The sequence below is a fragment of the Triturus cristatus genome, chromosome 12 (genome assembly GCF_964204655.1).
Source record: "Triturus cristatus chromosome 12, aTriCri1.1, whole genome shotgun sequence".
In the NCBI taxonomy this organism is placed as follows: Eukaryota; Metazoa; Chordata; class Amphibia; order Caudata; family Salamandridae; genus Triturus; species Triturus cristatus.
In genome coordinates this window covers 593,217,506-593,241,610 of record NC_140595.1, presented here as the reverse complement: position 1 = coordinate 593,241,610, position 24,105 = coordinate 593,217,506, and positions in this window count along the sequence as shown.

The window sequence follows — 24,105 nt, the reverse complement described above, 5'->3', positions numbered from 1 at the left end:
CGCTCTAGTGTACCACACGAACGCGTTGCATGTATATCTTCGCGCTTTTTTGGCCCTCCCCGTCACTCGTTCATTGTCAACTGAGGACGCCACTTGATTACGGTAAGCACCTGAACCTCCACCCCGTATTGGTTTTCTCACTTTGGATCCCTTGAGTTAACTGTAACCTTCCCTTCTAGTGTATTTCCACGGATTCCTCTTACCCGCAATTCTATTATGATTGCTTGTCTACCCTGGATTCGCAGATTGTTCACTTTGACCACGGACCGGAGCTAGAAATCCCCTTTGCCCGTCTACATAATTTAACAGGTACCTGTTCTGTCCGCATCCCGTCACCTTGGCACTACCCTCTCACTCGCTCCCCTGCCTCAATTGCCTCCCTTCCTTCCCCAGCCATTGTTGCGGTCTTAGCCGCACACGCCAGCATCTCTAGACCTCTTGGCACCTCCAGACGTGATTTTTATTCCGGCACATGACCACGCCGACAGTCCCTGGTAAGCGCACACTTCGAGACCGGCTGTTTATATTCATTGCGGCCACACACTCTACGCCTCGCCACGCCACGGCCTTACGTTCTAACTAGATTACTCCTCCACCGGCGCTAAACTAATGCCTGCCAATTCTTGGATACCAGATCGTCCCATCTAGTTCACTAGCTCACTCGTTTGCATTCTAGCAACTGCATGAAGTCACATGTGGCATGTGCACTGAACACTATTACGGATATTTATCCCGCGCTGCCTTATTCAGGTTTAAAATTTCTTAATTTTCTTGCTTTTCTCCCTTCTTTTCTTCATTATTTTCCTCAGGCAATTTCTCTAAACACCAGGCTTGTTCATTGTCTCGTCCTGATGATGATCCTTGTATCCGTGTAATAGGATCGAAACGTCGTCGACCCCAATCTAGACAGCATGCACATTAGTCTATTATGGAAAAAAAGTGCACTGTTTGTAGAAAAAAAGCTTATAACATTGGATTTCGTAATTAAGCTTCGCTTGCCTTGCCTGTAATGTTTGTCTGCTTTGTATTTGTTTTCTTCCCCCAACGGATACAGGACTGTGTCCCACCCTTGTTTTGCTGTTTATTATTGTTATCTTTTTCATTGAAGAATTAAATTGGATGTCCGGCTGGACATTCCTAAATATAGTTCCGATTCTGTGCTATATTCATCCCCCTCATTCCTTAAATTGAGGACCACTGTTTGCTTCAAATTAACAATTACCCAAGGTCCTCAACTACCTATTGGGTTCCCTTGTTCTGTATAAATATACTTTCACTTTCGCGGCCGCTTCGATGTTTGATTGCGATCACTTTCGCGGCCGCACGGCCGCTTTGATGTTCTCCGTGAGGCTTCAATAGATTGCAGCAGTTAAAACAAGCATTGGCATAGCCAATAGGTCTCGCTTTTGGGACCTTATAAGTGTTTAGTTATGCAACTGTTGCATGACTAAACACTTATAAGGTCCCAAAGGCGAGACCTATTGGCTATGCCAATGCTTGTTTTAGTTCTAATTGCAGATCTATGTTCGGTCAGTCTAATATTAAGTGACCTCGATGTCTCTCCCACGTAACCTTTATTACAGGGACAGATTAGCAAATAAATTATGTTTTTAGTCTTACAGTTACTTATACCTTTTGACACAATTGTTTGTCCATTGAAGTATAATTGTTTAGTTTCTATTGCTACAGGACAGACTTTACATGTGCCGCATCTATAGTTACCTTCAATGGGAATCATGCCTTCAATACATCTCTGTACTGGCTCTTTTTGTAATGGCATGCGGGATCTAACAATGAGATCCTTGAGGTTTCTGTTTTTGCGGTAAGCGAAAAGGGGTTTCTGCAAGATGTGACTCTCTAATTAGTCTGTGAGGGTACCCTCTATTAAGAAACTTCTTTTTCATGTCAATAGATCTAGTATCATAGTCCTCCAACTTATTACAATTTCACCTAAGGTGCAAGAATTGTCCGAAGGGGATACTGTTTTTTTTGTTTAGTAGGATGAAAGCTTTTATAGTGCAACAAGGTGTTACGCGCAGTAGGTTTTATAAAAAGATCTTCCAAATTCTATTTTGAAAATGCCCATTTTAGAAAATTGCCATTTTCATGCCTAAATCCTCTAGTAGCCCTTTCTGAGATAATCCCCAACTGTAACCTGGCAGTCTGCTGGGAAGTGTGAATTGTTCTTAGGAAAGGGAACAAAAGGGTCTTGGTTGGAAGGAGGTGTGACCTCCTCCTGACCAAACCTGGGGAATGGGCCCACTAACTGTACAAGATTCAAAGTGACAGCCACTGTCACAGGCAGATGTAGCTCACAGCTAGGCATGCTCCTGCCATTGTCTCAGTAGCCACAGTGGCAGCAATCCCAGTGGGTGGCGGGAGGAGAAATCTGACCCAGAACTGGTTTTGCAGTGGTGTGAAATAAGAAAAATACCTATGTTGTGTGCACAGAGCTTTGGCTAAGGGAAGAAAGATACATGCCATGTTTGAGTTTGGCAGAGCAGGGCACTGTGGGATTGTTATGGACCAACCCCCCACCCCAGGAAATTAAGTCAAAGTGTGTAGGGTCGCTCTGTGAACTTTATAAAAGTAGCACCTCTGGATACCTTCTCGGGAAGGCTCCTGGACCTGTGGTAAAAAGAAAAACTGCACCAGTTGAACTAAAAGTACTGCAATTCAGAAGAAGGATTGAGTTGGCTGTTTTACCGGTGGAGAGAAACCTCAAGGGCTGGACCTGCTCCCACTTGAACCCAAGACAGATAAGTGGACTCCAAGGCTAGATGGCTAGCCTTCTTTTCGGGCCCAGGAACACAAAATCTGCAAGAAGCCTACAACAAAGAAGCTGACCAGTTCAAGCTGGATCTGCCCTGGACCCAGCTGGTGGGTTCATGGAGATTGAGCCCTAAGTCACCAAGTTGTGCCCAAAAGGTCCTGGACCCTTGACTGGTGGTATTGCACCCTTGCCCCTTAAGATTGCAAAAGTAGTCAGATTCTTTTTCTGAACTTTTTCCTTAACGAACCAGAGGCTACCAGAGGACTGCTGATGAACCTAAGCCACTGCCATTGTATCGCCGGTCAGATTCAGCTTGCTGATATGTCCCGCTGAAAGCAGCTGCAATTCCAGAAAACGTTTTAAGTCTCAACATGGAGGATTTCACTGGGATCAAAGCTGAGTAGCACCCCGCCATCGCCAAGCCCTCAGTCTGATCCAGTGGGTGGCCAGTTCCCACCGATGATAAAATTCTTCCAGAAAACCGAGTCAGAAGCTAAAGTTTTCACTGATTCAAATCTGGTCTCTGTATCTAACCCACTAGCGCTTTGAGCTTTTTGGCACTAGGAAATCTTTAAAAAATTTAAAAATCATATCTCCGGTTCTCCTGATCCTGATTTTTGTCATTTTAGTGTCCATTTGTTTATTAAAATGTAAATTATTTTTATAACTTGAAGTAGGATCTTTATTGTGTTGTGTTTACAACTTGTTAAATGTTTTGGTACTGATAAAAAGCTTTACACTTGTTTCTTTTAAGTTATGCCTGACTGTTGTGTGCCACAGATACCAAGGACTAAGCTAAGGATACAGAATAGTGACATTATTACTTGGTGGGGTCTCACAAACAGGGGCAGCTCCTCCGTTATGGCAGAGAAGCATCGCCCCCCCTGCTGCGAGTGCAGCATGCACACACATTAATAAAATGGTAATGAATTTTATTATAATGTGTCACAGGCTGGCGATGCTACAGTGCGATGGCAGGGTGTCGGGCTGATTATTGCGATTGCACTATTGCTTCAGCCCCTGCCAGTGCGCATGTCAGACTGGCCGGCTATCTAGAGCCGGCCAATCTGACATGCGCACCTCAGGGTTAGCAATCACAGGGCTGAGAAACAGCCAAGCGATTGCAGCCACAGGCCCCCAGCCTCAAAATAAGCACTGGGTTAGCCTGCATCAACCAATCCTGGAGCTGCAATTAGTTGGTTTCACTTTGCACAAGAGAGGAAGTCCTTCCCTTTCCGCCCTTACTAGTCACTGTCGAGGAGAGCGCCAGGAGAAGAGAGAGACCGCAACGAGACCCTGCATGTCGGAAACGCAACATATATGGTGAGTTTTTTAGACATCGCGCCCTACCATATTTTAATGTTGCCGGACGCTACTGCTCAAAAACACCCAAACTAATAATCCACTTTTTCACAGCTGATCACTATTTTATGCACAGGAAGATGTGTAAAATATTTGCACATACTTATGTTTAAAAGTCATCAGTATTACAAATTATTATCAGCAAAAGGCAAGGGGGACAGGGCATTTGAATAAAGGTTCAATATAACACAAACACCAAGTATTGCTTTGTAGAGTGGTCGCACAGCTTTTTGACTGCGTCTTTTTGAAGCAGTTATTTGTTTCACCTTTGTTGATGATAACATGGATGACCATTTGCATAAACTTTGTAGCCTGATTCAAAGTGGTGCTAGAACTGTACTGTAGCCAAATAATGCTTTCGGTGGCAGGGCATGCATGATATTTCTTGTAGGCATTGTGTTTTTCTGTGTTTAAAGCACTATGGTTGGCAGAGCACCGAATGGTGCCTCGTGGAAAGCGATTCCAATGATCTTTACAGAGCTTATAGAGGGATTCAGTGTCCCAAGCACAGGGGAACACCTGAGTCGCCAGAAGATAGTGGTCAAATAAGTGTTAGCTTGTGCTAGGCTGCCATTCCAAGGCCGTCGGTGGTTACTGTGTCGGCATTATCACATGCACATTGTGTTCTGTCAGATCTCCTTTGGGTACCAAGAATGGAGAGTGATATAATTGTCTATCAACACGGTGCCCAGTGGAGGCTACTGTATAAATGGAAAGCGCAGACTGCGCCTGTCGCATCCTATCTGGAAATCCATTGGACAGGTACCACAAGGTTTACTATGAAAGTGAACGTTCGAAAATATCGTGTTCATTATCTTTACATTCTTTATATTCTCTGTTGCCACCATCACTGATGTATGTACTACCATTTTTTTTGCATGGGCTAACTTGGCTTCCAATTAAAAAAAACTGAAAATACTTGTCTAGGTTATCTTGTCTGTGTGCTGGCTGTGGGGCAAGAGTGAGGGAACCCGGGAAAAGGCGTTATCTGTGGCAGGGTTGTCTCTTTTTAGAAAGCATCCTTTCCTTACACATTGGGAGAGGTTCACCTGTTGTCTGGGGAGGAGCGCCTGTCCATTTTCTCTGCTCCAAATAGTGAGTTGGTATATCTGCACTGTCTGGGGGCCGAGGGAAATCTGTAAGGCGTGGTCACGATTGGCTTTGTAAAGCAACAGCCAGGTTAAATACTGACTCCATGTCATATCAACCTTGCTATACAAGATCGTGCATCATCTGGGTGCATGCCTTCGTCTTGTTTAAAATATTTTTCCCAAATGCTGTCAGGCCGTGACATCCAGGAAAGCCTTAGGGCCATATGTAGATAGCTAAATACCGGTCGGTAACGGCCGAAAATCGGTAATTTTCCCGTTACTGACCGGTATTTAGCCCTTACCAATGTAGGAGGCAGGTTTTAAGGATTCGGTTATTTACCGAATCGGTATTTTAAGAAATCGGTAAATTACTGAATCCTCAAATCCTATGTAGGGAGCCCTCAAGTGAGTGCTTTTTTGTTTCAAGGATTCGTTATTTACCACCAACTACAGGTTGGTGGTAAATACTGAATACCTGTTAAAAAGCACTTTTGAGCTTTTCTAGATATGCCATGTGGCAGACATACATGCCCTTAGGGCATGTATGTGCGCCACATGTGCACACATGCACGATTCAGGGGTGCAACAGGGTGTCAATGTGACACCCTGCCACCCTTGAATCTGCTCCCCCTATTACCGAATCGGTATTTACCGAATCGGTAATAGTCAATGGCTTCCCATTCATTCCTATGGGCCTCCAGGCCCATAGGAATGAATAGGAAGGTATTCTTTATTACCGATTCGGTTAATACCGAATCAGTAATACCGAATATTACCGAATCGGTAAAATTTACCGATTTTTTTTTTTTTTACCTACATTATATTTACCGATTCATAAATACCGAATCGGTAAAATTCGGTATTTAAGAATCGGTAAATATAAATTACCTACATATGGCCCTAAGTCTTTTATTACCTCTAAGGGACAGGGTGGACCTTCTTTTTAATCAATTCCAAAGCTGCTGTTGCCCGTTATCACAAAAGTGTGGGTTGCCTGGCTATCCGTCCTTTTATTGGAGCTCAGTTATTTATAGTATTAGCCAGTTTGAAGTCAGTTCCGTCAGTGGTGTTTTTATATCCTTTTCTTGCCAGCGCATCTTTAATATCTTCACTATGTTCTGTGTTTGTTTGGAAAGCTTAATTTCATGGCATACTAGTGGTCTGGATGAAGCCATTTCAGAACAGGCCAGTAATTGAGTAATTGTATGTAATAAAGGAGAGTGCAAAACTGAAGCGGCAACAAGGCACTGGTAAAAAGCTGAGAATGTTATGGTTAAGTTGTATGTCAACAGTAAAATCAGAAATGTAGAAGTAAAAACATAATTCTTACCTGCACACTTCTTTATTTACCACTGGCATATAATAAACGTGATCCTAATCTGTAACTGGTACTGCCTTCTTAACCCCAACCTTTTTTAAATCTTGCACCAGGTTGTTTCGGCAATTTTACAGGGATATCTCATACTATGCCCTTTGCCACCTTTCTTTCACTCCGTTTTACAAAATAATTTACATCTTCCATTATTCTAACCCTAATCGTAATTGTCTCACCAGTAACCTAACCTTAACTCCATTCTTTACGTAAACGCTAATCCATACCCCAATCTTACGCATGCAATGACCATAAGCATATCTAGCCTTACCCAGCACATAAAGTAACACTAACCCAAACCTAATGCTTTACTCATCCCTGACTCAACCCAATGCCAACCCTACTCTTTACTCCTACCTTAGCTCTAACCCATACACGTTACCGTATACCACCCAGCATACCTTACCGTACTCTGACCCGTAAACATAACCCTAACCCTGAGCTTCTCTTATCGCATTACCAACAATACATTTTCACTGCCATTTTCTCATTTTGTGTACTTTTGTTTGCAGTCTACTTTTTTTTACTTTTCTACTTATTAGTCTGTACTGTTTTTGTTACTTTTCCTTTTTGCAGCAAAAAAGGCATGTATCATGGCATCGCAGGGAAAAAGTGATAATTGACCAAATTTGTTGTCATCTTTCCTCAGCAATTCAGACTTTTATGAAGATATTAAATGTAAAGGGTGTCAGTAAATTTCCTTATCTGAATATTTCTCCTCTGTGAATAGCTTAGTTGTTTTTGATATTGTTTAAAGCAAAAAGGTTCAGCACTTTCCAGTGTAATAACAAGACAATGTCCAGAACAGTGAGCACACAAAAGGATGTTCAAATTCCTGATTTTTTTTTATGTACAAGATTGTTCTTTATTGAGTTTTAAAATTCAAAGGACCATAGCCGACGCGTTTCGTCTCACTCTGAGACTTCTTCAGGGTTCATTCAAGTCGCAAAAGCGTATTCAGAGATGATAAAGCGTTTCCACAAAGTGTCATGGTTTCCAGGTTCAGAAGACTTTTATACAGTATATGTTTCCACGGTTGTGGCTCGGTAACCGGCAGCATGTGTACATGTCTGTTTCTCTTACCTGAGAATCATTCTTATAGTTCCTTCTATGTTTGGTAAAGGATTTATCCAACTCCTTAAGGTAATTAATAATAAAGTCACGGTGTATACCAGTGGAATTTGGAGGTAACTGAGTTAAAAATTTAGACCCAGGCTTAAAATTAATTGCCACACCTTCATCAGTTGTTGTTCCCAATTATATAATTTCGAGAAGTTCCCCATCCTTTTCCTCAGAACATTTCCTTCTTCTTCTAATTCAATCAGGTCTCTCAATAAATCCACATCCGATGTTTTTAAGTTATACCCCAAATCATCAATAATGTTTGTACCTACAGTACTGTCCTACCAGCCTTTTTGTTGTTGTAAATATCTTTATTTGCATTTAAATCCAACACAATAGTTTACAGTTGTAGGAAGATGGCTATTTATGTAGTGTGTCAATGTAGGGGTACACCATGCAAATTGTCCAGATAACTCTTATTGGCAGATGACTCTTATTGGTTTACAGGGCTTATATTAATAATCCCAAGTGCTCCATTTGGGGTAGTGTGGTTGAGCAGTTTAGGCTTATCGGTTAGTAGTGTTAAGTATTTGTTGTACACACAGAGGCAGTAAATGAAACACACACTCAAGAAGAATCTCAAGACAAATGTAGAAAAATAACACAGATATTTATATAATTTTAGACAACCAGACCATCAGAAACAGGTAAGTACTTTCGGAGATATGAATTTTTACAGTAAAAGAAAATAGTCAATAATGGTTTAAGGTATAAGCCTTGAACGTGGTAATGGTATCCTATGGGAGAAACATACTATTCATAGGTACACTTGCGAAAGGTTTTGGACAATACCTTTAGGGACTTAAGGTGCTTAGGGGCCAGGGGCCAAGAAATTACCAGCCATTCAGGTGTACCTGCCCTAGTGAGTCCGGGTGCAGAGGTGCTGGTTGTGTTGGTAGCCTCGACTGCTATGCGGTAAAGTCAATGACAAAGGTACATGCAAAAGAAAAGCTGCAAGTGGGGTCAAGTCCGGGAGAACCCAAAGGAAGGTTCAGCTCTTGCAGGTCTACGGAGCACAGGGATACATCTGCTTTACGTGAACCCGGGCTGGGGGGCTCGCATGCAGAGGTGTTTTGGCTGGTTAGGTTGCTGTGTGTTAGTGACTCTCACTGGCTTTGGTGACCTGGAGAGGGAGAGAAAAAGGACAGCAGGGACACTCGGTGTTGCCCTCTGTGATCCTAAAGTTCCTCGTCAGCAGGTCGGCTTCAACGTCAGAGGTGTCTGGACTGGACACACAAGAAGCCTTCGTTGCGGCAAATTCTCAGGCACCAAAGGTATTCGTGCTGAGCGAGTCCTGGAGAGCCTAGCATCTTCAAACAAGGGAAGGGTGACATATCTGCCCTCCTGGAGCAGCAGAGACTTATTCCTGGCGAGATGCCCCTTCGGTGGCTCCGATGGTTGGCAAGTTAAGGTACAGGGTAAGTGCTGTCGGTGCCTACAGCTGCAGGGGGATGGCTTCTCCACCCCAAGGGAGATGCTGCTTGGTTGTTGAAGTGATGGTTCATTTTCCACTGGCTTGAGAGGATGTACAGCTTTTGGACGAGCTAGGTCGGTGCAATTGTCGAGGTACCAGCAGCAAGGTAGGGTTTGACGCCAAGTTCAGGGTAAGTCCTCAGTTCTCGGGGTGACTGCTTTCTTCTGTCCTTCGGTTCTCAGGTAGATGAATTTGAGTTCCTCGTGTCAGGGGGCCACCTAAATACTGAATTTAGGGGTGTTAAGAGGAGTGTAAGGTAGTAAGTAGCCAATGGGCTTCATACCCCTGGGGTGACTACACCCCCTATATGACTGCTTACTGTGGAGAGTGAGCATAAACCTAACCCAGCGTTCCTAATTTCACCAAAAACAAGATGGTAAAACACTTCTTAGAGTGTCCACTTCAGGTGGCCCACTTAAGGGGTGTGCCTAGTCTGATAGTGCGACAAGCCTACTGACTAGCTAATTTTCCCACCTGCTCTAGTGCCAAATGAGTCCCAGGGCAAGGGGTGGCATTCTCCAGGTCTAGAGGAAGCTAGGGACGCATATCAAAGGCGGCAGAGGCTCTGAAGCCTCTGGCCTTGATAACTAAACTATTAGCCATTCAGCTGGAGGAGGTGTAAACACGTCCTACCAAATGGCATTGTTTCCGAGAAGGGACAATTCTCGCCCCCAAAAATAAATCACCAGGTATGAAGATCCCCCACCGTCATTCATCCACCTGTGGAGTGTGGAGTCCCAACCAACCCCATGCTCGCTTCCAACGCCGGGCAGCCAATAACGGGAGCTCGCACATGTATGGCAATTAAGTGTGCCTTCTCTGGAGTGCCCTAGCTCAGACAAAGCGTGCTGTTCTGATCACGATATTCATATTTTGCACCTTAGTAGCAGGATCAGGCCTCAGCAAAATGTTAGTCAAGAAGCCTTTGGAGGGCGAGCCACACTTGCATGTGCCCACTCCATCCCACAGGTAAGACCTCCAACAAGCCACCCATTTCAGTTGTGTCGCCAGATAAAGCTGGAGATTGGGCACAGCCAGGCCACACTCCGTTACTGTGTCGGTGGCGCGAAGTTCCCTAATACAGTGCCATTAGGATACCATCCAGTTCATGAAAGAACTTCTGTGGCACTTCCATTGGGAGGACCGCAAAAACAAATAAAGGAGGGGAAGCAGCATAACCCTTTTCAAAATAGCCAGCCGTCCACTCACTGACAGCGGTAGTATGATCCAAAATGCCACTGAACGCCGCAATGCGGCAAGTGTGCACAGAAATTTCTACTTGCAGCAAATCTGCCGAGCGATAGATAGCCACCCCCCAAATACCGGATAGTTCTTGACTTCCACTGTAACGTTGGGGCAGTCGGGATAGATCTGCACCCCTCGTCATCGCCCTGGAGGGAGTATACACAAGACTTGTCCCAGTTCACCCCCAGACCAGAGTGATGGCCGTAATCTGTTAAGAGAGGTCACAGTACCCCTGAGATTGTTGTCTTCCCCTCTCAAATAGAGTAGCATATCATGCGTGTACAAGGAGACATAGATACAATCAGAAGCAGGTTGCAAACCCCAGTAGTGCAGCCCCCACTGAATTGTCTGAGTGAAAGGCTCCATAACCAGCGCAAATAACAAAGGGGACAAAGGGCACCTCTGCCTGATGCCCTCTCCACTTTGCACACCTCTGCTATTACCGAGCCAATGCTAATGGGTAGTGTAGAGTAGTTTCGTCCATTTGAGGAAGGGCAATCCATTTCCCATGCCAAACAACATAGCATGTAAGAACTCCCAGCAGAGCGAATCAAACGCTTTCCTAATGACTAGTGCATTCGTCGGTAGTCGCTCTCGCTGGTGTAAGGCAAAGAGCAATTGACGAATATCCGTCATGGTGCTTCATGTGGGAATAAAACCAGTTGGTCAGGATGAACCAGGGAGCACATATGGGGGAGTAGATGGTTTGCCAGGACTTTGCTGAGTATCTTGTAGTTGGCATTGAACATTGAGAGGGGGTGAGACCAATCAAGAAGTGAGTCCCTATCGTTCTATGGCAGGGACACATTAGTGGTGTCTTGCAACGACGAAGGAAGTACACCCTGCTTCTGGGAGTCATTAAATAGGGCAACGAGTTTAGGGCCAAGTTTGCTGCATGCATAGCATAAAATTCCATAGGCACACCATCTAACCCAGGGACTTTCCCCCTCACCATCCCTTTAATTGCACCCTGCACTTCCTGTTTGGTAATATCCTAACCAATCGATCTACCACCGCGGGATTGAGGTCACTGGGGAAGAATCCACAATGTAGTTTAACATCTCCGCTTCACTACTCCCAGCTCCTGTGGAATACACATTGCAATAGTAATGGAAAAAAAAGCTGCATTGATCCCTTCCTGTGTAAAGACATCCTGTCCTGAGGCATCCGGTGCTTGAAGGATAGTATGACCCTGACCCCCACCCTGCAAGGTCCAAGCTAGCATTCTAACCAATTAATCTCTCTCAGCGTGGGTCCTGTCCAAGTAGACTCTATAATCAAATTGTCGCAAACGTTCGACTAGGCCGAACAGTTTCTCCCTTTCATCCAGCAGGTGCTCTATACCGTCTGTGCTCCCCTCCAGGCTGTGGGGAAGACACTCAAGCACTGCTTCCTGCAGCTGAATATCAGAGTGTAACTGGGCACACACTCCAACTTTGATGGAGATGCAGTATCTCCGAATCACCACCTTCATGGCCTCCCACTCCACCCCCTCTGACGAGGCTGATCCTGTGTTATCAAGCCAAGATTGTGAGATATGTTCACCCAACAAAACCCAAAAAACGTGGTCCTCAAGCATCATGGGGTCTAATCGCTAAGTAGGGACACACGATCTAGGTCAGGACCACTGGAAGGAACACGGTATAGGAGAGCGGTCAGAATACATTTTTGCCAAATACTCTATGCTCAGCTCTCTCCTATACATTGCCTTACAGGTACATTCTATGAAGCCGTACCTCGAGATCATGCAATTCAGAGCAATAGGAATACACCCTGGAAGTCGGGTACCATAACCCACTGTGCAACCCAGATGCGGGCAGCCTCCACCTGCCTACCCACAAGTGTGAAACGCAAGGGAGATAGTGACCTATCCAAGCCCATGTTCACTACATAATTAAAGTCTACCCCCACTATTCTCCGATAGGGGACCATCAACCGGAGGAGCTAGGCTAGTCAAGAGGCAGACTGGTCCACCTTCGATGCATAAATATTCAGCAGGGCAACATCTCTGCCATCTAAGCAACCTATCATCAACATGTACCGCCCATCCGGGTGATAACTGCCCCATGCAGATGAAAGGGAACCCCGGGCCTAACCCAAATGAGAGTTCCCCATGAAAAAGCAGAGTAATTAGTGGAATATAACTGTCCCCTCCAGTGCTCACAGATGGCCTGCCCCTCAGGTTCCGTGAGGTGAGTCTCGTGAAGGAATGCAATTTGCAGCCCCCTGCGCCTCAAGTACGACAGCACATTACAACATTTAGAGGGGGTGGAAAGACCATGTACGTTCCATGTGATCAGTTTAACACCCTACCAAATAGGGACCCACGAAGTCCCCCTGCACAGCCCCTTCGAATTGATCCAGTCCTTCCTCACCACTCATAACCTTAAGATACCACAGCCATACACCCCTCCTGTCAAAAAAGACAATACATAAAATGCAACTAAACAACAAATTCCCAACCCCGCCCCCAAGGACTGTGACATAGAATCATCCTGTCCAAACAACACAGGGCCCACTAGGGAGCCAACTTAATGCCAAGAATGACCATCTAGTTCCATAACGGAAAAATACAACCGGGAAAAGACCCACCTGTCAAAGTAAGAGGAAAAAAAACAATCAGGAAAGCATTCAAATACTGTGGGAGTAACCGCACAAGACCCCCCTCCCATCCCTGCCCCCCCCTGCCCATTCAACCCAGAAAGAAGGGGGAAAACAGGAGAAATTGACAGCATTATGACAAATGCAGCCCCCACGCCCCCACAGTACAGTCAGGACTAAAGTGACATCAGTATCCATCACCATCCAGATAGTCATAAAACAAGTTTGTCAGCCATGCCAGGAGTAACCCCCGAAAGTGTGTTCTCCAGCCCCAGTATCACAGAATCCTCCGAGTCAGATGCAGGGCTGTGATAGTCTTGGAAAGCTTGTTGTGAAGAGCGCTCACCTGCCCCAAGAGAGGCAGCGGTCTCTATCGCTCTTGTCTGCTCTAGTACCACCTGAGTCTTAGTGGGCCGAGATGCCCCCCTTACGACGAGATCTTCACTGCCATGGGCGCGGTGGCCGCTGCTGCTCCAGCAGTTGTGGCCGCCCAGTGCTCTTGTCATACAGCTCGAGCCAATTCCATGCCGCAGAAGGTTTGTGAAGAAGTGCATCTGATCCAAAGTTTGGACACTCAATCGGGCAGGGAATAATTAGGAGTAAAGTAAACCCAGATCATGCAGTTTGTTTCTTAACCACTAGCAACAATGTCCTCTGGATCTGAACCTGGAGGGTGAAGTCAGGATATAGAGATATCTTCTCATTGTCCACCATAAAGCGGCCATGTGCACAAGCCTTCTGTTGCAGATGGTCTCTGTCACGAAAGTGCAGGAGGCTGGCAACCACTGGGCGGGGTAGGGCCCCACGGCGAGGCGGCTGTGCCGGCACCTGGTACGCCCGCTCCAGGGCATAAATCTGGATTGGCCCTCCAGGCCTACAGCATCCTGCGGCCAATCCTTCAGGAAAGACAACATAGCGTCACCTTCAACTCGCTCCAGAAGTCCCACGATGTGGACATTATTTTGGCAGGCCCGCTCCTCCTGATCATCAAACCAAGAGGACAAGTGAAGCATCTGGGCCTCCAAAACCATAAGACGGTTATCATCAGACTGAACAGCTGGAGCCAGGGACTATACAGTACCCTCCAGAGTATTGAGCCTCTAAAAATCCTCACGGATAAGGCCAAGTTCCACCACAAGGGAATCAATCTTCCCTACAAGCATTCACCAGAAGCATCGATTGCCGCCAGAAGCCTCTCGAATTTACTGTCGATATTGGACGTGTCACCATTGCTAGTGCCTTGCTTGATCCCCCCTTGGGGACGTTTGTGGACGCATCCTCCTTGGTCCGCAGTGTGCGCCCTATGGCAACTTCAGTAGTAGTGGAGGGAATGGAAGACAGAGGATCAGTCGGGCACCACTACACAACCTCAGTCCCAGCGTAATCTACCTATGTCGTCCCTCCAACAATCAGGACCCCAGGAAATTTCAGCACAGTCCACCAGCCAGCGTCCCAAGGTTCTATGTGGTAATAGCAGGCCAGTCATCACCACCGGCAAGTCCGCACCTCCGGAAGCAGGAGGGAAGAGGCGGGAAGAAAGAAAAACACCGTGTAAAACGACCAATTTCAGCAGTTGCCCATCAAATCACACAAACACCAGAAGAGCGCAGAAGTGTAAAGCTAGTGATCCTCTGGGCCTTCAGCACGACATGTATACCAGACTAGTCACTGGGCAGTGCAGAGGTATTGTATAGCCATGGAGAGCAGGGCTAGTGTTCACTTGGTCCGCAAATGGCACTCAGCTCCCCGGGCGAACTGCAGTACGCTCACGCTCCCAGGGCCACTCCGAATGACTATTAGCCAGAAGCAAAAAAACAGGGCGAGCCCCCCATGCTATCCCCCACTCCTTGGGAAAAGCCCTGGGGCTACAACTCAAACCCCGCATGGCGTAGGAGAAAAAGACATCCAAATGGTGTCCAAGTGCCACCAAACAGAATCCACATGGCGCCCAATGCAGCGCTCTGGCCCCCTACGAATTTAGTCTCCTTGCTGGGGCCCATGAACACACCACACCTCTCTGGGCCGGGGGGAAGGGGGGCAAGGGTGACAACCATGCAGCAGCGTGTACCTCGTGACGGATAGCAGTGCGGCCTTCTGCTAGAAAAGCCGGTCTGCCATCTTAAGCCGCACTGAGAATTGGGTGTGGTCATTCTCCCCTGCTCTCCAGGTCGTCCAGAAGGCACCCGGGGCTCTACTCAAAACATGATTGCCTGGGAGTGTCTCTCCAGATGGAGCGGGATGTTGGTGGTGGCTGTGAGTGGCTGGGGGTTCACGGGCGGCTAGGACCTTAGACCGTTTGCTTCCTCAGGTTATAGCAACTAACCCCGCCCCCTGTTCTGTCAGTCTTTCATTTTTTTTCTCTTAAATTAATCTATCTGATAAATTTGTAAACATTAATCTAGTTTTGGAATGTTTAAAACTAGTTTTTGGGCAGAAGGAGAAACCTAATGATGATATTTGTTCTTCAACAACAGATAATACTTATTAAATATATTACCATCATATGTTGCATTTCGTCTTGATCGTACAAGTTTATCTTCATGTCTGCCTGTGCGCTGGTCTTTGATGCATTATGTTTGCCTCTGGTTCCTTCCTCCTCTATGGTTTCTTATGCTTTTGGTTGCACTGTTTTCTGTTTGACTTGAGGTGATTTGTTCAGTCTGATCATTTGGAACAGGGTCCAAAAAAAGAGACTTTCTTATCCATTTTTCAGATGCATTGTGAATCTATATTTCAGTGTCCGTTTCTTAGCTAGCTTCAGAACTACAATTTGTTGTGGCAAAAGATTCTTGTAACTGTCCGTTTAATTCCACACTTTATTTTCTTACGCCATAACATGTATTAACAAAGGTATACACATTGCAAAATGCGTAATCTTTTATCTGGCAAATGTCTTCAACTTTTTTGTTTCTTCATTATTTTCATGCCTTTCATATATTTACTTGCATACTCTTGATTTGTTAGCTTTTAAAATGTATATATTTTTTATTTTTTAGATCTTGGGAGGTTCTTGCAGTCTTAAATCGTATATTTAATCAGGATCTCAAACATGTTTACAGAATCATCAGCATTGTTTTTCCCCATTCCTTTATCATTTCTGGACCAGGTTTTTGTTTTGAGTTCTGGGTGGTTAAGATTCTTAACCCCTTCAGTGCCCGCCCCTTTCCCCGCCCAGTGCCGGCCGTTGCATTAGCGGGCGGGGTCTATGACGAGCTGGACTCGTCATGGGCACAGCGCCACCGCGGCCCATGACGAGTCCAGCTCGTCATGGGCACTGAAGGGGTTAACTAACATTCTACCCACATCCAGATACCACTTTAGAGAAATACTTTCCCACCACTTTGATATGCCTTGGTTTGATAATTTCTCTTAATTGTCTCAGTTTTTGATTCAGGTTCTAGGGAACAGTGACTTGGCAGCCTCTTGTCTTTTCTTATTGATACAGTCTGCTGGTGCTGTCCCAATAAGTGATATGCGTCTTGTCTGCTGTATTCAAACAATAATCCACAATTCGACAACTTTGCCTAAGTCCTCACCCGCTCGTATGTGTCTATTGTAAATGAAAGATGGGGAATATTCACCAGTTCCTGTGGAGCTTGTTGAGGAGAATGGACCCTACGTTTTGCTCTTCCATGAACCTCAACTGGTGAGAACTAGAGTTCTTCCCCGTCTTTCCTGTTCAGCAGCAGGTAGCTCGCTCGCTCATAAACAGGGAGCAATCCTCCAGCAAGCTCACAAATGAGGCGAAGTGACTCAGACAGTGGGTATTACTCCATCCCACTCATGTAATACAAATTTAAATTCCTTCTCGACAAAGGGAGAGTTGCACACACACACACACACACACACACACACACAAACATACATACATACAAATTCGCCAAGTTCAAATATTTATTAGTTCCACAGATTCAACGTATTTTGTCCACACCTACTGGCCTTGGTCACGAATGGCAGCCATCTTAGTTTCCAGCGTTTTTAAAGTCCACACCTCTCAACACCGTGATCATAAGCTCACACTGAAATTCAAGCATCATTCATCGCTGCATGCCTGATCCAGAGAATCACAAATGACTGCAATGTGTGCCATAGCTTTATTCATCGAATATATTCAAATTGTTTTCAGCTCAATCTTCTCAAAATTCATAAACATAGAAGAAATACTCCTGTTCCAGTGTTAAATATAATCCCTAATTCCTCAAGGTTGCATAAATCATAATAAGTACAATTATTCTATTAAAAATCGTGTACCGAATTCACTCATAGTCCTGAAAGCATTGTTAATGGAAAGTATAAATATTGCAGCTATCTTACGGCTTATTGAGGAACTCCATGCAGTGCAAAAAGTAAATTACATTAAAATTGTCCATCATTCAGGAAGACCATCATTCTCTGTCTGTCAAATATATTACATTACTACCCAACAATCTGCTACTAAATTATAAACTACTAATTAAATGTAATTAAATAATTACACATTAAAACTTACAATCCAGATTAAAATAATAAAACAATTATTTTAATAATACTAATACCTAACATTAATATAGCTAACATATATTAAATTATTTAAAAAGAGTGTTTAACAAAATTATATTAAAGTAAGCAATATTAAATATAACACTATTGTAAAACAATAATATATTATACAGGGGGCGTGGCTAACCGCCGGCAGGAATGGCCGCAGTGTAGCCGAGCTCAGCTGCGCCACTCCGGCTAACATCCGTCCAGCACTATCTGCCCCGGCCGAATTTAGCTCCCGTGGATCCGGAGGCGTCCTGTAGGGTGTGCTCCGTCATCAGACAAAATTTCAGCGACCTTGGTGGGGGCTAACTGTAGCAAAGCCCAGGACCGGCTTGCACCGCCGGAGCAGACCCAGAGATCAGAAAGACCGCCCGGGGCAAAGAAGTAACGTGAGGCCGCGGCTGCGGCCTGGAGCTCACCTGCCCAGCAGACGGGTGTTGTGGGCTGGCATCAGCGGCAGAGCTCGAGATCTGACTGCGAAGGTCCCGGCGGGGGGAGTGCGAGGTCCGACTGTGAGCCCCGGTGAGTAACAGCTGCAAATTACCGGGGCTCGGATGTTGGTGCAGACGGCTCCGTGACCCGGCCCGGTGGCGGCCGACCATCCTGGAGGGCCCATTGAGAGGGGGGCACACAGTTAAACTAACCAGCGAGGTCCACCCTGCGCCTGTGTTGACAGTGGGGGGCCTCCGAGACTGGGCTCCCGCAGAGGTGCATGATCATCTCCGTGTAGCTGCGTGACTGGCCTGGGGGCCCGGGGGTGAGGTGCCCCCCCCCTCTGCAGCAGAAACACCGGGGAGCTCTGCGTGTCCTGTTCCATCCTACTACTGGCTGTTGGTCCTGTTCCCCCCTCGTGCTGGGAGGTGCTCACCTGCGGACAGCCAAGTTTGCTCAAGAGACGGGTGAGAGTGAATGTGGGCCTTTTGATATTCGGAGTGAGGTGGGGGTGCCCCGTGGCAGCGCTGTGGACTCCCGCTCTCCTCTGCCCGGGCTTCACCCCCCCCCCTCACGCACAACCCCGTGGCTCTCCGGTGGCGTCGTGCCCGGACACGAGACACGGCTCTCGGCTCCCAGCTGGGGCCTAGCGAACACCAAAGATACCCCTTTTGATAGCCAAGTGGAATTACACCCACCAAACCCGACAAGCCGGGTGGAAGGGTTCACCACAGGTGGCGGTGAGTAGTGGGTGCATCTGGATCCCCCCTTGTGGCCCCCTGAGGGAGAAGACATGGCGACGGGCCGCAGTGGTAGAGCGACGGCTCAGACCAAACTGGAGACGTTTGCCTGGCACAAGTAGCAGGGTGATGATCGTGACGCGGCGGTAGCTGCGAGTGACAAGGCAGAACCCACAAACAAAGACCTGCTCACGGCGATCACCGCGGTGCGCACCTCCCTAGAGACCCGGATCGACACGGTCGCCACTGAGGTGACCCTGATCAGGGAGGACATGCGACGGATGGTGGAACGAGTGGGTGCAGTTGAGGCCAAATCCGCGGAACTAGAGTCTGACACTACCCTTTTGAAAAAGCAGGTTTCAGAGCTGCGCACGTCCCACGAGGCCATGGCACTACAATTCGATGAATACGAAGGTAGGATGAGACGCAATAACATTCGCATTATTGGAATACCAGGACGAGCGGAGGGGCAGGCCGCAGATCTCTTAGTAGAGGAACTTATCCTGAAAAATCTTCAGCCACGGGGTCTGTCCAAGTGCTTTTCCATCGAACGGGCACATCGGGTCCCCGGGGGGAGACCCAAGCCGGGGGCTCCCCCCTGGCCGCTCCTGGCTCATGTATTCAACTTTCGAGACCGCAACGTGATCCTTCAGACCGCTAGGGCGGCCCCCCCAGTGACAATCGAGAACAGCCGGGTCATCTTCTTCCCAGATTTCACGCTGAGGGTCCAGAAGCAAAGGCGTAGTTTCTTGGAGGTGAAACGAGCTCTCAGAGAGCATGAGGTTAAATATGCCATGATGTTTCCTGCTAAGCTCCGAGTGGAATCCGATGGAAAACTATGGTTTTTTACACGCCCTGAGGACGCCTGGGACTGGATGGACGGCTGGCGCACTGTGGGCAAGAAGCCACTCCAGTCTCCACCTACAGGGACCGGACCTGGCGACAGCAACGGCGTTCCCTGCCCAACTCGGATTTGGACTCACAGGGACCCGAGGGGTAACTATGAACACTGACTTGCGACCGGGGTTCAATTAATGGCATACCGGCTCTTCTAGCCCAGCTGGGTGCAGCTACGGCTTTGATGGTGTTAAGCTGAGTACTGGTGGCCAGGCGCGGGCCCTTGTCTGGCACTTGATTTTGAACAATAGACATTGCTGTTAATCCGAATTTTAGACGTTTCGGCGCAGCCTGGGCCCCCAGCACTAACTATTGTAACAGGTGCGCCCACGGGGTCTGGAGGCCGGGCGTTTTTTTTCGAAGTTTAGATAAATGTTCTGTGGGAGTGGGGTCGCCCATGTCTCCGTGTTTGTTAAGGCACTCTGCTAGTTGGGGGGTGGCGGGTAGTTGTAGGCTCGTTAGGCTGGGAGGGGGGTGTTTTTTATGTTTATTATGTTTCTTGCATTGGTCCACAATGATTATTGGCATGTTTTGATCACACATCTCTCTATATTCCGCCATGCCTGGGGTCACAATGGACGTTGCCCTGTGCAACCTGTTTCCTTGAGCAGTGCCTGGTGGGGGGTCCCTCACTGTCACCTCTGGGTGGGGGCATCCGACTTGATACTTCCCTTATCACACAGGTGTGATGGCACCGGATACAAGACTTAGAGTGGCCACTTGGAATGTAAATGGTCTCGGGGACAGGGTCAAGAGGGTCATTGTCCTCCGATATCTTAAGCGGCAGGAACTCGACTTAGTATTGCTACAAGAGACTCACTTAGTCGGAAATTCATGCCTGGCCTTCACTAGGAAAGGTTACACCATGGTGGTACATTCGGGGTTCTCCTCGGGTTCCAAGGGGGTGGGGGTTCTCCTCCGAAGGGGCTGCCCATTTATCACACACAATTCATGGACTGCAACAAATGACACTAAGGGAGGTTGGGGCATTGATACTGGAACTGCCAATGGATACATTACTACTGGGAGGTGACTTTAATTTAACAATGGACGGATCGTGTGATCGTCTCCCACCCCGTGCTGACCCACCACAAGGCTCGTAACTTCGGGAATTTGCTGACGCTCTGGGGATTCAACCCAGCACACACTCACTACACCTTTGATTCGGGAGCACATGGTAGTCAATCCTGCATTGATTATATGTTCACACACGCTCAGGATTTGCATTACTTCTATGAGACCTGTTGTCTAGCAAGAGGTATATCTGACCACACGCCCCTGACAACCCACATTGTCCTGTCACGGCCCAGGCAACCGGGCACTATTAGGATACAGCCTTGGGCGCTTAAAATACCTCACATCAGGGAGGCCCTCCGGCAGGAAACTGATTACTACTTTGCGGAGAACGTGGGGTCTGTAACCTGTGACGCTGTGGGGGGCGTACGGAGCAGTGATTAAGGGCAGAGCATTGTCCTTGACGTTGGGCCACCGAACAGAGTGCTCCCGAAGGGTGGTCGAGCTAGAAACCGACATACTGGCCTTGGAAGAGGTCCTCTCGTGGGCCCCTGATCCTGACAGGCAGCACTCTCTCCAAGTCAAAAAACTGGACTATAGACAGCTACTATTGGAGGAGGCCACGATGCGTTCCCTGGCCACCGGGCATCTAATCTATGAACAGGGCGGGCGCACTGGCAAGCTCCTGGCTTGGCTGGAACACAAAGAGCAAGCGACACGGTGGGTATGTGCGATCAGGGGCCCTGATAATGAGCTCCTTGCTGATCCCCAAGACATCACAAACAAGTTTGCCTCTTACTTTGAGGATGTGTATAGAGTACCTGATACCTCCCAGGCTCCGTTGTCGGCAGAACTACTGGCCACACTTAGAATGACAGGCCTCACCCCGGAGGATAGGGAGGCCCTAGAGGCAGATATTACGGTGACAGAGATACAAAAAGCCATACTGGGGGTGCGCTCAGGAGAGGCAATGGGTCCCAATGGCCTTCCCATCGAACGCTTCAAGCCCATGTCTGCCGCATTAGCACTCCATCTCCTAGGCCTATATAATGAGAGCTGCCAGTCAGGGATCATCCCTGAGGAGATGCGCACTGCGGCCATAGTGGTCATACACAAACCTGCGGAAGGATGCAAATCGTACCGCCCAATATCCCTGCTCAAAGCAGAAGCCAAAATCCTGGCCAAGCTCCTGGCCAATCGACTCCTCCCTCACATCACCGAGCTCATCCACCCTGATCAGTCTGGCTTCATGCCTGGGAGAAATACAGCCAGGAACCTCCGGCGAGTACATGGAGCCCTGGAGAGAATAAGTACCATAGAAGAGGACGCAATCCTGTTGTCCCTTGATGCCACAATGGTGTTTGATACCATCGAATGGGACTTCCTCTTCGCCGTGCTGACTCGGGTAGGATTTGGTCCACGGTTGATTGGCTGGATTAGGCTGCTCTATTCACAACCCACTGCATACGTCACAGTTAACAATCACCGCTCCGACACATTCGCCCTCCATCGGGGAACAAGGCAGGGGTGCCCGCTTTCCCCACTTCTCTTTGCCCTGACACTGGAGCCACTGGCAGTCTGGATCAGAGGTGACCCCGAGGTGCGGGGATTCAAATGGACGCAAGTCCATAAAGATGGCATTTTCCTAAATGCGGACAACATCCTCCTCTATCTGGCTTCTCCTGCGCGTTCGTTGTGGAGAGTACTGCATATATTCCACATTTTCGGAGCACACTCTGGCTACCGGATAAACTGGTCCAAATCCCAGATGTATGTACTATGGGGAGCGCCACCGTCAAGTCCTAGGGGGTATGAGATACCGGTGGCCACTACTGGCTTCCAATATCTGGGCATATTCGTCACCGCAGACACAAAAGCCTTTTACGAGCGCAATCTTATGGTGCCGCTCCAACGCCTAAAATCAGACGTCCAACACTGGCGCTCTCTCCCTCTCACTCTCTTGGGCCACGCGTCCCTGTTTAAGATGCTTGCGCTCCCGCGCTTTCTCTATGTACTCCAAAATGCTCCATACCTGGTCCCAGACTCCTACTTTGCCCAGATCGAGGGTGCGGTGCGCGGTCTACTTTGGGAGGTTTGGCCGCCTCGGATTGCCATGAACAAACTCACCATGGGGTGGTACGACGGAGGAATAGGTTTGCCAGATATGCGGCTATATTACCAGGCATCCCAATTGACAGCAATCAATAGCTGGGCATTCGGTCCGCATGGGGATCCCAATTTCCGAACTGTTCTCTGGCTCATGGGTCATGGGGGATACAACAGGGCACTGTATACCAACCCCCGCAGGCTCAACCAGACGGGCCCCACAGCGCGCACAGTTGAAATATGGCACTCACTTACGCAAAAGCTGGGGTGGCATAATCGCCTAACGAAAGCTACTCCGTTATGGTAGCCGAGTATTCTGGGCCGCCTCAGTCAATGCCCCGGATTAGATAAGTGGGACACCATAGGAATCTCTACGGTGGGGGACATGTGGGTGAAGGGGAAACTGGCCACGTTCGCCGATCTTCAGGTCAAATACTGACTGGAGCCCTCAGAGATGTTTCGATATCTCCAAATTCGACATTCCATCGCTGCAGCCTTACCTACGCGAACCCCTCTCCCCGACTCTTCCCCTTTGGAGGATCGACTATTATTAGATCCAATGGAGCACAAGGCCATTTCCCTCACTTATAAAAAAAACTGGTTAACAATCGGACTGACCCTATGATTAAATTACGTACGCATTGGGAATCTGATTTAGGAGCTATCGAAGACGAAGATTGGCGTGCCGCCCTTGCCTCTCCGAGGGAGGTGGCCATCCCCGTGTGTATCCGCCTTGTTCAACTAAAAGGACTCCCCCGGGTATATTTTGATGCTAAGCTATTATTCCGATTGGGGAGACGACCTGACCCGCTCTGCCTCCGACACTGCAACCAAACCGACACCTTCTTACACATAATGTGGGAATGCCCACATATACAACACTATTGGGAGGGGGTGACACGCCAGCTCACCAGAGCGAGAAACAAACCCCTACGTCCCTCTCCCAGACTTTGCCTCCTCAACATATCGGAGGCTACCGACCTCTCCCAGATGGAGCAGGAATGGGCCGCAATGGGGTGGATGTTAGCGAAACGTAATATTACACAGAAATGGGGACAAGATTCGAGTCCATTGGAATCGGACTGGGCAAAGGACATGGACTGTGCAATGCTAGCCAAGAAAACGTTTTTTAAGGGTAGGGGATGCCCCAGGAAATGGGATCAAAAATAGGGACGGTGGAACAAGTACCGGGGGACATATGTATTTCCCCTACAGTGGAAATGCGGCGAGATAGGCAAGCAATGATGGCCCGCCTCATGATAGACGATGGGCCCCCAGCTCCGACATCGAGACAGGGGGATTAATGTCACGACCTCAAACTACATTCCACCACATTCCCTACGACCCTAGCC